The 14555-nt window shown below is 38.4% G+C and overlaps 1 protein-coding gene across 1 annotated transcript in view; it reads right to left on the bottom strand.

The window, feature by feature from the left end:
• esr2b (estrogen receptor 2b) overlaps positions 1-12577 on the bottom strand; it is a 30052-nt gene extending 17475 nt beyond the window's left edge. Inside the window, exon 1 of the mRNA XM_056254924.1 lies at positions 12389-12577. The gene's annotated coding sequence lies outside the window, so the exon portion shown is untranslated. The remainder of the gene's footprint in view (positions 1-12388) is intronic.
• Between the last annotated feature and the right edge of the window lie 1978 nt (positions 12578-14555).

The raw sequence follows: 14555 nt of genomic DNA on the forward strand, positions 1-14555 counted from the left end.
ATGTGTCCTGCAAATGTCAAATAGGTGTTGCCTGCATTTTCTTTATTGGTCTCTAAACCTGTTTGTGATTTTCATGGTTTTAAACTTGGCAGGCTACAACCAATGATTGCTAGTAGACCTGTTTTTTCCTGGTTATATTAGCAGATGTACCTCCTTTTACTACTTTTCTCTGAAAAAGTGACTGGGAAAAAAGAAGAACGTCACAGAAAAACATGATGCACGCTGTGGCGGGTTACACTGCTCTCTTCTAGAGTACTCATCACACCAAAACAGACAGGATAACTGCTTTGACGGAGTTGGTATTGATTTTTTTTTTTTGCAGATGACATTTTGAAAGGGGCCACTCCAGGAAATGAGCTGATGGACAAGTTCCTTGTGATCGAGGCTCTAATATGCTACTGATAACTGAGGAGTTTGTCACTTTCATAACGGTCTATAAATTTGAGTCTGCACCTTTAAGAAGAGTAACTTGAAGAGGGCCAGTTAATGGAGCGTAACAGTAGAGGCACAACATGTCAGTCACTGGTTTTAATTCAAATGTTTATTTAGTAATAGATGCAGAGGGGAAAGTTCTTTTAAACAGTTTGTCACAAAGGTCCAGAGTTCACAATGCTTTGTGTAACATTGTAACCAAAGATGAACAAATAGACTATGATAATTCTCAAGAGAGCCAGAATAAACAACATGCCTGTGTGAGTGTGTCTGTGTGAGTGTGTCTGTGAGAGAGAGAGAGAGAGAGAGAGAGAGAGTGTGTCTGTGTGAGTGTGTCTGTGAGAGAGAGAGAGAGTGTGTCTGTGTGAGTGTGTCTGTGAGAGAGAGAGAGAGAGAGAGAGAGAGAGAGAGTGTGTCTGTGTGAGTGTGTCTGTGAGAGAGAGAGAGAGTGTGTCTGTGTGAGTGTGTCTGTGAGAGAGAGAGAGAGAGAGAGAGAGAGAGAGAGTGTGTCTGTGTGAGTGTGTCTGTGAGAGAGAGAGAGAGAGAGAGAGAGAGAGAGAGAGAGAGAGAGAGAGAGAGAGAGAGTGTCTGTGTGAGTGTGTCTGTGAGAGAGAGAGAGAGAGTGAGAGAGAGAGAGAGAGAGAGAGAGAGAGAGAGAGAGAGAGAGAGAGAGAGAGAGAGAGAGAGAGAGAGAGAGAGAGAGAGAGAGAGAGAGAGAGAGAGAGAGAGAGAGAGAGAGAGAGAGAGAGAGAGAGAGAGAGAGAGAGAGAGAATGTGACCACAGTTCAGGATCATTAGTCAAGTTCAAGTCAGCATATCAAATTAATAAAATAGTGCACAAACAATACATCAGTCTTCAAAAAAAATTATATTTGTCAAATCGTGTCTGAACCGAGGTTTGATTTTTAAATAAGAAAAATATGCAAAAGTGAAAAAATAGCATACTTAAGCACAATTTATTTATATGTACTTTAGTATAACAATGTATTTGTGGCACACTATAAATTGGTATACTTAAAGTCTGTTAAATTGGAACAACTAATATTGTACCAAAAGCTGTGCTGAAGTTCAACTAAAGTTGCATTAAATATACTTGTTTGTGCTAAAGTAGAACTATTCCAAGTATACTTAAATATGCGAGTAGATATTTAAACTGCACTTAAGTTTTGAAATGCAGACTTCACCCATGCAGCATAAACTTTAAATCCATTTTGGTTACAGTGTTGAACATGCATTAATATTATACTGATAACAAACTGAGGTCATACTTAGTGATTTAAAATTAGATTGCAATGGCATTCCAAGTAAACTTGGAGGGTGCTAATGCCATTATTGTGTGCTTCAAATACAATAAAGTAATCTTTATAAAAAAATGGCACAGCTTAAGAATTTACTGACATTTTACAGACAGCCCCTGTATACCAGTAACTCACTTTTATCCGGAGAACATCAGAGACCATGGGAACACATGTACATCGAATGTAGGAAACACTATGGACTGTGATAGAACCCGGGTCGCTGCCACGCGAGCGCTATCGATTTACCAGTTGCGCCACCGCACAGATAATCACCATGCTAAACTGGGGTTACTTTGTGTTCTTTCTATACTGTTACAAGTACTGCTATAAACAAACTGATTTTTCTATCAATGAAAGCACAGATTATATGGATTTAAAGACTGCGAATCGCAGAGAAAAGTCTCAATATAGGTGCAGTAAGTGGTGCGTGAAAAACTCGAAATGGTCTGGAGAACACGAAAGTGTGTTAAACTTGAAGCTGTTGAGGAAATAAAGCCAGCAGACACAACATTAAATATCATCTGCAGAATGTTTTGCTTCCCTTTTACCTGACATGATCTGTCATTAACGCTGCAGGAAGCAATTGCATTAACCAGTCCAGCATTACATTAGTTTTATTCTTGTGCATGCACTAAAACACAGACAGATCCGTTCGTTGGTGGAAGAATGTGAACGTGCAGAACTGCTTGCGTTTCAGTCCGTGCGGATGGAATAAAACCATCCGTAACATTTTTCTGCCGCTTCAACTCTCAATGTACTGCAGAACTGTCTGCTCCTGATGGAAAACGCAATGAAATGGTTTAACGGTCTCGCTCGCATTACGCTGCGGATTTAAATGTGACGCATGAATTGAAATTATTTTAATACATTTTACGTTGTTACTTTTCATGCAGTTAACGTTTCTGAATTTAGTTGACATTTTAATTTGTGTAATTTGAGGACTGGTCAAGATAATTTTAATAATTAATAATATTTTGACAGCCCAAAGTCCAGATTTTAATGTGCAACGAGCCATTAAAATACCATTAATGGGAAAAGGTGTATTTGTACATTATAGGTGCATTTTGGTGTATTATGAATACACTAAAGTAATAAAACATTCTGTAACTATGTATGTAAAGCTGCTTTGCAACCATGGAAAATTGTGAAAAGTGCTCTAGAAATAAATTTGCAAAGGTAAAGGTCATAATTATTAACTTAGTTCATGATTATAAATTATTTATTTTTTTGCAACTCAAAACACAATTCCTGTTAATTTTTATCCATACCATTTTTATACTCAACAGAACTCAAATACAGTTCATTGTGTTGTACATTTAATCATAACAGGTCAACAGAGGATTCAACAAAAATAGTACTTAAATATTTAACAAATTAAATCGTTTTATTTGCAAATTGCAAAAGTTTGGAAATTCTGCCCTTACAGCACCTGTTAGCAGAAACAAGCTACAGTGGGGGAAATAAGTATTTGACCCCTTGCTGATTTTGCAGGTTTGCCCACTTACAAAGAATGCAACGATCTATAATTTTAATCATATGTACATTCTAACAGTGAAAGACAGAATCCCAAAGAAAATTCCAGAAAATCACATCATATGAATTTATTTAAATTGATAACCATCTGATGAGGAAAAACAAGTATTTGACCCCCTGGACAAACAGCATGTTAATATTTTGTAGAAAAGCCCTTATTGGCCAGCACAGATGTCAAACGCTTTTTATAGTTGGGGACAAGGTTTGTGCACATTTCGGCAGGGATGTTGGCCCACTCCTCCCTGCAGACTAGGGTTGGGAATCGTAAGAAATTTTTCGGTTCCGATTCCTTTTCCGCCAAACGATTCCGGTTCCGGTTCCCATTCAATAAAAATTATTAAAACAACTAATACAAATAGTAGTACGGGGAAAATACACAATCCTTTTTGTGTTTTATTTCTGATACTTGTCAAATGAGTTTAACAGACTGGCAATGTCAACAAATGCAACATATTATTTAGCAATCATTTTTTCTGAAGGAAAATAAAAAATGCTGCATTCTCAAGGATAATTTGGGACCTCTCCTATATCTTATTGTATCTCCAGCAGTGGAATACCCTCTCAGAAGGGGTAGAATATGCTTGAACACACATGTAAGATCCAAACAGGTGAAACATAATATTTTTTAAATCGGTTTGAATGATTGATTCATAAAAACTTCACTTGTTTCCTTACTGGATTAAAGTGCTCTAGCAGTTAATAAACAGAAATGCATGCGTCTTGCGGAAGAACATTGTAGCCGGAGCTACTTCTCTATGTTTATGTCTATGACGCAGGTGAGTCACGCAGGCACTGGGCTACTCCGCAGCAGTGCCGAACCGACCAGTGTAAAGTAGTCCGAGTCTAAACGCTTATTACAGCCTTACCGTAGTGATTCAGGATAAGACAAAAACACGTTTTGAAAAAAGGCATTCAAAAATTTTCGTTATTTGAAGCGACTTTCAAAAGGTGATTAACTGTTTTGGTTGCTACAGTAGACATCAGTGTTTATTCTCGAACTATAAACTTTTACCTCAGTACTTCTGTGATCATTTGAATATTTTTAACACAGAAATATCGATACTGTGTTGTTGAAAAGACTGAAAAGTAAAGCTAGCTGTTTCATGTAGAACTGCTCTCTCTGGGTCAGCGACAGCGCAAACAGATTTGAATGTCCCGGTGTGAAGTTTTTGTCAGTTAGGAATAAGATCGCGTGGGTGTTTGAATTGAGATCGTTTAAAGATTAATGGTGCAGCTCTACTGTCTTTATTCTCTCTCTGCGTTGATATCTGACGCAAAAAAATGTAACTTGTTATACGAATAGCGCGAGGGACAGTGCATTCATTACAATTTTAATATTCATGTGGTGAGACGTCGCTATTAAAGAATAAGCTCCCAGCACTTCGTCCACACATCGCATCAGAACCGTTTTAGGAACCGAAACTCAGGAATTTCGCACGGTTCCGGTATTTTTGAAAAAACACTACCGGTTCTGCATAAGAACCGGTTCTCGGTTCCCAACCCTACTGCAGACAGCCTCCAAATCTTTCAGGTTCCGAGGTTGTCGCCTGGCAACTCGAATTTTAAGCTCCCTCCAAAGATTTTCAATTGGATTCAGGTCTGGAGACTGGCTAGGCCACTCCAGAACCTTGATGTGCTTCTTCTTCAGCCACTCTTTTGTTGCTTTGGCGGTGTGCTTAGGGTCGTTGTCGTGCTGAAACACCCATCCTCGACCCATCTTCAGCTCTCTCACTGAGGGAAGGAGATGTTGGTCCAGAATTCCACGATACATGGCCCCGTCCATCCTCCCCTCAATACGATGGAGTTGTCCCGTCCCCTTGGCTGAAAAGCACCCCCAAAGCATGATGTTGCCACCACCATGCTTGACGGTGGGGATGGTGTTCTTTGGGTTGTACTCGGTGTTCTTTGCCCTCCAAACACGACGAGTTGAGTTGAGGCCAAAAAGTTCTATTTTGGTCTCATCTGACCACATCACCTTCTTCCAGGCCTCTTCTGAGTCGTCCAGGTGGTGAATGGCGAACTTAATGCGGGCCTGTACATGTTTCTTCTTGAGCAGGGGGACCTTGCGTGCGCTGCAGGATTTCAATCCATGACGGCGTAGTGTGTTACCAACCGTTTCTTTTGTAACTGTGGTCCCAGCTGCCTTCAGTTGATTCATCAGTTCCCCCCTTGTGGTTTTGGGATGATTCCTCACCGTTCGCATGATCAGGGACACCCCACGAGGCGAGATCTTGTGTGGAGGCCCAGACCGAGGGAGGTTGGCGGTGGTGTGGTGCTTCTTCCATTTCCTGATAACTGCACCGACAGTTGATCTTTTCTCTCCAAGTTGCTTTCCGATTCTCTTGTAGCCCATCCCAGCCTTATGCAGATCAACAATCTTGTCCCTGATGTCCGTAGAAAGCTCTTTGATCTTGCCCATGGTGGTGATGTTGGATACTGGCTGTTTGGGTGTTGACAGGTGTCTTTTATACAGGTAACGAGGTGAGGCAGGTGTATTTGATGTAGATAATTGGTTGGGATTGGGGCTGTGTCTTAAAGAAAGACTAACTGGCTTGTAGGAGCCAGAATACTTGCTGTTTGGTAGGGGGTCATATACTTGTTTTTCCTCATCAGATGGTTATCAATTTTTATAAATTCATATGATGTGATTTTCTGGAATTTTCTTTGGGATTCTGTCTTTCACTGTTAGAATGTACATATGATTAAAATTATAGATCGTTGCATTCTTTGTAAGTGGGCAAACCTGCAAAATCAGCAAGGGGTCAAATACTTATTTCCCCCACTGTAGATGCTTCAGTTCATACCTCACATTTTCTTTGGTTTGCAAAAAAAGAAAGTCTGATCTAAAAAGAATACATAGCATCATCTAAAAAATTATTTCATCATTCTCAGATTTAAAATACATGGTGAGTTGTGTCTTTAGCTGCAATGAGTTTCTAGACTCTAAGGTTTCCTTCTGACAAATGTGGCCAATAGTGTGCACTATTGTGAGTTCGGTTGTTTAGCAAAAGTTCAGCAAAACAGATTGTTGGTGAGTGTGATGGCATTGGCTTTATGGCGTGTTCGAAACATAGATCAAGCATAGCAGTCTGACGGGTCAACTTCTGGTTCAACCAATGGTAGGACGTTGGGGCCAATGGGGGTCAAGGTTTAGCTTCGGCAGTTATGGTGCTTTCAAGTCATGTCAGAAATAACGCATTTACAAGTTAACTTAAAATGCACATGAACATCAGCACATCTTGCTATTAAGAGTTTTGGATTTTCTCAAGAGTTTGCGAGTTAGGAGCGTGACAGTGATCAAATATGTCAGAGGCAATGGATGCAGAGTGTGCCCTAGTGAAAAAAAACCTATGCCAAAATGTATTTAAAATAGGCCTACATTTATTTCATACTAACTAGCCTATACTACAAACCCATTAATATATTTACTGAAATATTGCTTGAAACTTACTGATATAAATTTTATAATTAAACTTTATTTGGAGTTCTTCTTTATTGCAGAATGCATATTTCTTAATATTAGGGCCAAAATGTGTTTAATATCACTATTAGTAATGATAGTATGATCACTGTATAATTTAGATTCAAGATATGTAAAGTGTACCTAAAGTATAAATTGCAATAGTTTAACTTTAGCACAATCAAATATACTTAAGCATATCTTTAGTTAGACCTCTGCATTATTTCTGGATAAATAAAGTGCATTAAGTACAAAATTAGATGTTCCAATTTAGCAGACTTGAAGTATACCAAAAGTACAATTGCAAGGTATTTAAATATGTGAATGTATTTGAAATACATATTTTTTCCATGCCAAGTATACTACAAATACATTTTAGCATATTTATTTTTCACTAGGGAAGGCCAAGTATGGTAACCCTAACCCATACTCTGAATTTGTCCACTGCATTTAACCCATCCAACTTAGTACACACATTACTGCACACGAACGAACACACACGAAAAAATATCTAGCAAAACAACAACATACACTGCTTGGAAAAGACAGCATAGGAGAAAAGCATGCAAAAGAAAAATACAGATAACCAAGTTAAAAAGCAGTAAATTGCAGACTATGAAAGAACACAAAGCCATTCCCTCTCGAGCACACACATAGAGATCCACCCAAAACCTCCCGGTTGTGAAAATGAAACCTGCCCTACTCAAAAAAACAAAACTTGAATCGAATTAAAGAGAGCCATGTGTTCACGTTTCTGTATATAAATGTGTCTCTATATCAGATCAGATTCACAATACGCTCTTGAAATGCACACAGTGCTTCACTCGCAGCTATTTAACAAGATGTTTTTAAACCATTTATTTTATTATATTATGTATAATATATTTTGTTATATTTTATTTAAAAACGTATAATATAAGCAAGTCTAAAACTTAACGTACTAAAAAAAACAAAATCAAAGACTGCAAGAAGAAAGAGAGAGTAAGAGAGAAAGAGAAGAAAATGACTAGTTACTGCACTGCTTTTGTGGGGAAAATGAATATAAAACTGTATAGCTGAAAGCATAAAAATATATATTTTTTTTTTTATTAATTAATATTTTTTTATATTTTTTATTTAATAAGTATTTCAGAAACGAATGCTCAAGGGCTCAATATGCGTAGAACTTTCTGAATGATAGGTGCTCCAATTCTGCGGAAATCTGGGGACATTTTTCTGAATGCAGAAGACGATTTATCATAAAATGCCTGAAATTCTTTATAGAGAATCATTACAGAGATAATTTGAGTACACTAATTATTTCCCATACTTTTCCTGCAGGTGAATTCACTCAAAAATGGTTCATTTAGTTCAGAGTTTTATGAGGACAGAGACTGAAATTAAATAAGACAAATTTAATTTAAATGCGTTTAAACTGTAAATAAAATCTCAATGAAACTGCATTAATGAATAAAAACAAAATCTACAAACAAACACTCAAAACAACAAACTTAACTTTATTACGCAGAGTTCCCTGTTCTCTAGGCTAAAGGGCATCTGCGGGTTTTAGGTCAGAGATCTGGCTCGCTGCCTCAGTAAACAGAAAGAGTAAAGGTGAGACACTGATGTGCCAATGCTTTTACTGAGACAACTCATGAAACATTGTGTACTTCTGTCTGAGAGAAGAACACACATCCATAAAGAATATACCCAGAAACCTTACCATTTTCTGATGAATAGAAAGTTCAAACGATCAGCATTTCTTTGAAATAGAAATCTTTTGAAACAGTCTTTACTGTCACTTTTGATCATTTCAATGCTGAATAAATGTATTATTTTTACAAAATGTAAGCTTTTGAACAGTAGTGTATAACATATTTTAAAGCATTCTTCGTTTGTTTTAATAATGCACACAGCAGACAGTAAGGGACAAAGCGAGGTGGGGGAGTGTGAGAATGCAGAACACAGGCTTGCCACACTTTCTGACCATGAATTTCAACGACTATTCCAGATGTAAACACTGGATGAGAATTACACACACACACACACAAAAAGAAATCTAAATTTACAAGGGAATTCACTCACAAAGAACAAATTTAGATGATGAAACAGCAGAGTTTATAAATTATTTAGATATTATATTCACTGCAGAAATGTCCATTATTGTCCTATTGGTTTTGTGACTTATTGATTTCTAGAATGTTTCCTGGTAAACACTATTTTAAAACTCTCCGATATTTTCAGGCTTTTTATGACAATGGGAACCCTGGAACAGAACTTAATTTTTTTGCTTAATTTTGGCTGTTCATTTACACAACAATGTCTTTTTGGGGACCTGAAAACAGGTTTCAGAGTGCACGTTTTTGAAAAAGATACCATTATTGTCTCTGTGTAAACCACAAAAATGCTAATTTGTGAAAACGGTGACGTCATGCAAATGCGTATTACGTGTTAAGTCTATATTAGGCGCGTTGTGTTTCTTTACAAAGTAACATCACCAACTTCTGGCCTGGCAGCCAGCCTTATAGTGTTTTTAGTCGTTTCCGCGGATCCGTGTGAACGGGGATCGTTTTGACAACGTTGTGGTCTGTACGCGAAAAACGCAAAGGAAATACTTTTCCGTTTTTTTGTACATCATTGACGTGTAAACGCACCCTCACTGATTTGTGTTCCACACCGGCTCACTGTTTTATTGATTACTCCCGGTGCATTTAAGCCCTGAGTTTTGCTTAGTTACTTGTCCAGTATTAATTGTAAGTTAGTTGTTTGATATGCTCTCACTCTTTGTGGTATTTATTCATTCATTCTTTGTCCTGATCCTTGGAATTTTACACAGCAGCCCGTAACAACCAAACGCTAGTTCATTTTAATTCACCCTCGTAATAATTTTACATATTTATTTTAAAGTATGGTCACATATTTCAGTTGGGAGCTGGTGAAACTTTAGCACTTTCCTACTGCCATTCTGGTAAAGCTCTTGGCTAAAGTCCAGACACACATACCACTGAACAAAAAGCCAAGGACAGGATGAAGAAACCCCTACACATAACACACAGAGTCCCTGGGTGAACTTTTCTCCATCCTAATAAGGTCCTCCAAAAAACTTGAGATTTCTTTGAACTTACAGAAGAATTAAGTTTCCATTAATTTCACATTGGGCACATGCAGGCCCACATCACCCCAGTAACTGAGACTTACACTTGTCTACACTTAGCGAACCTACAAATAAGTATGCACATAAACACCTGGGTTTGTGTACACATGCACATTCTTCACGCTTGAAACCCCTCCAATTGCTGACACCATTCATGTTCTCCTAATTGAGACTAGCTTCTCGCAAATGAGAAGGAGAGAGAGTAACAGAGAAAGATTTCTGACGTTACTAAATCAGACAGACCGATTTAATCCTCCTATCACTCGTCATACAAGCCAGCAAACCTGTCAACAGAGCAGTCCACATTTGTTTTTGTTTTGACCAAAGCTAAAACCTATTGCTGCTAACCCAAAAAACAGAAATTTCTGATTTTAAATGCTACACAGCCATTACACATCAGGCAGCTCCTTTCATAAAGACAGTATTAAGAGATTTAAAGAATTATGAGTAAATACAGTGAATGGTTTACTCTTGCATATAGGTTGTCGTCTATAATAGTCTAGTCTAGTGTGGCGATACAATGAAAATTTATTTAAAAGGAGTGCAGTCTGTAGCCATCATTTTGAATGATATCAGACCATTATGTCCAGTGCGAGTCCTCGTCCATTGCTCAAGAGGACAAGGACCTCTGTCTAAACTGATAAAAAAGTGTTTCTTCTCCTCCCTCACATTCTCTAGACTAGAGTGTCTCCCTTCAACAAAACACACCGAAAATCCATTCCTGTACTTTTGTAAAGGTTGTGGGTTTAACTTCAGGTAGGAGAGACACATGAACTGATCCCTTGAGATAATGTGTCCTAACAATTTACAGTTGCATATGTTCTATATTTTGCTTTGGATTTAGATTCAGATAGACAAAGACACTTGGGATTATATGAAGCAGTTTAGCTTTAGCATGTGGGACAAGAGAATGAAAAAGGATTAAGGTGGTCCCCACTGTAAAAAAAAAAAAGAAAAAAAAAAAAAAAAAGTCAGCGATCCAAAAAAATTTGCTTCGTGTGATATGCTTTAAATGAGCTGTTTAAATGAAGTTTATTCAAGTATTGGAATGATATAGTGGCCAAACAATTAAAACTCAAGTTTTATATGCACAGAATACATAGTTCACATAAACAACTGTGGCAACTTGTATATCTAAAAGAGTTCCCAGCATACAAACCCTCACTCGCAAAACAATACTTCTGAAATATGATGTACTTCAACTGAATGTTGCCGAAGTCGCTTGTTTAGTTACATGGACTTTTGGTTAACGTATCCACAGAACAGATATTTTGAAAGATTTGCCCTTGGCCTCTGATATACAAAACTCAAAACATGAATAAAAAACAACAACAGATTGTCATGTTAACACCATATTCAATAAATATGGAAAATGCTCTTGTTATTACTGTAATGTGATTGATAAATTACACCGCTCAGATGGTGGTCTGTTATTCTGATGTCTTATTCACTGAAACACCTCATTTTATCATTTTCATCTGTCATTGAACCATCACTTCAACCGTTTTCAACCTCTCCACCAAAACCCCTCATTTCTCTTATCACTAACGTCATTATAATCTTATCATGATCAACATTGAGTAATAGACTGTGTTTGTGCAGAGGGAAAAAACCCTGTCTGCAAAAAAGTCTAGACCATGTCAGGCACATCATAATCCCCTTTACGGCCAAATAAGTTAAACAACAGTTATAGCACTGATTTTAGTATTGTTATGTTACTGTAAAAGTTATTACAAAAAAATGTCATGATTTATCACAACTTTTTTCTATTATCAAATCAACTTAGATAATTAATATGGTTCATAAAACATAACATTGAGTTTTTTGTTGTATTACCTCAATTTTTTTAGTTACTTTATTTTTTGAGAAACTAAAAATTAAGGCAACCAGGTAACTTACTTTTTTTTAAAGTTAAACCAATTATATGTTTGATCACTGACCCACAGACTTGTTTTTATTAAAATGATGGCCAGTAATAGCATAATTTTTCATTATTATTTTTTATGTGATATATTCTAGCACTCTCTTGTGGCTTTTTTTGGGGGGAGGGGGTCAGGCAAGGTAACACTGAAGATTGGGTGGTCACCTAAACATCAAATCATGAAACTCATGAAAATCGTCTCATTCATCCATTGCAACACGTTTTACAAAGATTTTTTTTTTCTTTTTTTTCTAGTGAGCAGCCTATCGAAGCAAATTCTTTGATCATCATATAGGCGCATTCGTTCAAAGTAATTTCAACAGGGTTTAAAGTTTAAATCAGTTTCTTTACAAAAAATTACAATGGTAACCATAGTTTCCGACAGTTAGGCTACTATAGTTCCTGTCACTTGCAGAATAATAATACTTAATAGCCTACATGAATACTGGATGTAAAACAGTGTAAAACTATTTTAGAATCTCTTCATTGTGTTCAGTTTGTTTTTAAGACAGTGGAAACTAGCACAAGTTAGCACACACATTTTAATGCCGGAAACTATGGTTGCCCTTTTAGTAGCCTATGGTTTTACGTTAGTTAGAAATGGCACTTACCGACAGCAGCAAGCAGGCAGCAGGTGATGTGAGCTGGAGAGCAGATCTGTTTGATCAGCTGTGTGCCGTATCGATCTGATTTACTGCGCGCACAAAGAGAAAGAGCAGCACTGAAGTGAGCGACAGACGCAAGAGAGGGACATGCAAACACCTGGTAGTGTCCTAATGGCGCACTTTGACTGGTTGTACTTTGGCAGAAATCTGTCTTCTTTGGATATAAAAAATTAGAAAAGCGCGTCACCGCCAGCCGCGCCCTCCTGGAGCCGCCCCTAGATTTACTGCACGAGGCAGAGATCTCCAAGTTATGACAAACAACAGGACCAGGCTCTGAACAGGACTAAAGGAAATTACCGTACCATACCTACACAATTTTATCATGTTCATTGTCAAAGTTCACGGTAATTAATTTGTGTGATTCTCACGACAATAAAACTCTGGTAACTTATTAGCTGGTGTGCGAAATATTTTTAAAAAATTCAGGGATGAGGACGTTAAATTACAGCTTAATAACACAATTTGTTAGCAGGTTTTCAAGATGTAAGTTACGTTAGCGCTCGAGGCTCGTCGTCTCTCGCTCCACAACCGAATTTTTTTGGCGCCCAAACCCTTACCAAAAAGACGTTAGGCCTATTCAAGTGTGATATTAGTAAGCCCACTTGTTTGAAACTAAACATATCTTTCAGTCAGCCGCGGCTCGTCTGTATTGACAAACTATTCATCCAAACATAGACCTCTTTACACTGAATTAATAATAAATTGAAAATGTGCATTCTGCAACAAATATTTTCTGATTTTTTAAACTATTCTAAGTCGTAAAGTGATCAGTATATAATACAATTTGGCAGGCATGTAAATGCCCTGTCCACACGAACACGGTATTTTCAAAACAGCAGCTTTTTCTATGCGCAAATGCAGTATTCGGTCACTGAAACCGAACTTTAAAAAAAAAAAAATCCTGCCAGGATGAAGATTTTTAGAAACTCCGGTTCCAGTGTTGGCGGGATCCCAAATGGCACACTTCATGTGGACTCGCGGTCTCGTGGCCCTAAATTGCGCGTGCTCGAGTCCGTGTACTAGTCCGTAGAGTGGCATTTCAGCGCTCAGAACTGAGCTCGCGAGCGTCGCCTTTGTGCCCTCGATGCGGACTTCGGCGAATCCCGCACTTTCGCACACGAGTTACAATCAGAACGCACAATCAGATAAATGAGGGGAGGAGTTTCGTGTCTGTTTGACTTTCGGTGGCATGATGTCATCAAGCCTGTCCCAAAATATTCGGCTTGTTCGACTTGAACCAGCGCTGCACAGACCGATCGGTTTATGACATCAACGCAAGCGTGCCGCACAAGCCCTGAAAAGTGAAGCCAAAACGTCTTCTCTCGATCGCCCCCCGGTTGCCGGTCCTAGTATAGGTCATAAACCCCGCCTCCCCATGTTATTCAACGGCACGTGAGACCAACTAAACAATTAAATTACACTTCAAATATCGTTTTTCCAAATATGGTTTCTGTCATTTACTGCAGTTTTTATCACCCTGATGTAATTTCAAGTGTTTGTTTTTAAAATAAGTTTGTTTTCGGTTATCGGGATACTGGCAGCTTCCCTTCTGACCAATGGAAGAGAGCGAAGGGGCGTCGTCCATCTTTTTTTACAATCTATGCATCAAAGTAAGGCGAGAGCGATTGAAAGGCATGCGGAGCCGTCTGCTCTCTAATCGTTCTCGCAGTATTTTGATGTCATTCACCGATCGGTCTGTGCAGCGCCGGTTCAAGTCGAACAAGCCTACTCTCGCGGGCCTTGTGGACTCGAGGCCAGCGCCCCGTAGGTCTGCACTTCCTGACGTCACCAAGTGTGAACTCGAAGGAGGTCCACAAGGTCGGAGTGCCATTTGGGATCCAGCCGTTGTCGTGTAGAGTAGACGGTGAAACCAAAGATTTTGTCTTGTGACGTCGGAACCAGTAAAAGAAAGGTCGGAACCGGTAATAACCGTTTTTCCAGGCTTCTGATTGGCTAACATGGCTTAACGGTTAGGGTTATACCGCCGCCTGTTGGTTTGGAATGTGGACGCAATTTATTTATTTATTTTAAACGGAGGAAAAACTCAGTTTATAAAAATACCCTTGTATGTGTGGACTAGGCCTAAGCGGGGAAGCCTGTCTCTAAGCCCTCC

This window comes from Rhinichthys klamathensis, unplaced genomic scaffold (genome assembly GCF_029890125.1).
Source record: "Rhinichthys klamathensis goyatoka isolate OS25496 unplaced genomic scaffold, OSU_Roscu_1.1 h1tg000115l_1, whole genome shotgun sequence".
NCBI lineage: Eukaryota > Metazoa > Chordata > Actinopteri > Cypriniformes > Leuciscidae > Rhinichthys > Rhinichthys klamathensis.